The sequence below is a fragment of the Berghia stephanieae genome, chromosome 13 (genome assembly GCF_034508935.2).
Source record: "Berghia stephanieae isolate SIO BIC M18660-M18661 chromosome 13, UCSD_Bste_1.3, whole genome shotgun sequence".
Taxonomy (NCBI): domain Eukaryota; kingdom Metazoa; phylum Mollusca; class Gastropoda; order Nudibranchia; family Aeolidiidae; genus Berghia; species Berghia stephanieae.
In genome coordinates, this window is record NC_088372.1 from 14,185,171 (window position 1) to 14,186,453 (window position 1,283).

Here is a 1,283-nt window from a genome sequence, read left to right on the forward strand (position 1 = left end):
AGGTGTGAAGAAATTAACCTACTTCCAAAAGACAGTAAATAGTTAATGTCTAGGATTGAATCCCGTCAAGGGGAGCAGAGCTTCTTTTGGGACTGACTGCGTGCAGCACCTGATGGGCTTTCAAAGATTGGGTTGAAGCGGTGAAATTATTGTAGCGAAACAAGACGGGATGGAAGAGAGAGAGAGAGAGAGAGAGAGAGAGAGAGAGAGAGAGAGAGAGAGAGAGAGAGAGAGAGAGAGAGAATAAATACAAATTATTTGTTGTAAGCTTTATTCCTTTTTTTCTCATTTTTCTTTGTTTCCTTTTCTATTGTTATTGTTGTTTTTTCTGTTTGTTTGTTTGTTGTTGTTTTTGTGTGTGTGGTGTGGGGGGGGGTGGTTTTTGTTTGGTTGGTTGTTGTTATCTAGCTAGTTAAAGAAGTGATTGATTGTCCCCATATTCGATTCACCTGTATAAATAGATAAATTACATTTGTCTTTTGGCTTAATATAGTGCATAAACAGATAGAAAGACAGACGTATAAATTACTAAATAGATACATGGATAGATAGAAAGATAGATAGATAGATAGATAGATAGATAGATAGATAGATAAATAGATAAATAGATAGATAGATAGATAAATAGATAGATAGATAGATAGATAGATAGATAAATAGATAGTGGATAGATAGATAGATAGATAGATAGATATATAGATAGATAGATAGATGGATAGATAAATAGATAGATAGATAGATAGATAGATAGATAGATAGATGGATAGATAATAGATAGATAGATAGATAGATAGATAGATAGATAGATAGATAGATAGATAGATAGATAATAGATAGATAGATAGATAGATAGATAGATAGATAGATAGATAGATAGATAGATAGATGATAGATAGATAGATAGATATTGAATCGTGTGAATACAAATATGGTAAGAATAGTGCTCGACATGTAGCAATGGAGCGAATTATTATTTTATATTTACCACAATGTTGGAGTCGGTCTACATCGATGTTTCAGGCCTTTTCAGCCATCGTCAGGACTGTGTGTTACATGAGTTTGGTTAATTGTGTGTTGTTGCTTGTTGAAGTCAACTTATATAATAGGTAGGTAGGTAAGTAGATTGATAGAAGATATCGTAATTTACGATAACAAATGAGAAATATGAGCAGCAAAGAGATAAGAAGACAAAAATGAAAGGGTAATAAAAGTTGACGGAGATAATATAGAAAGTTGGGGTGTTGGTTGAGAGGAGTGTGTGTGAGTGAGGAGGGGGGAAGGGA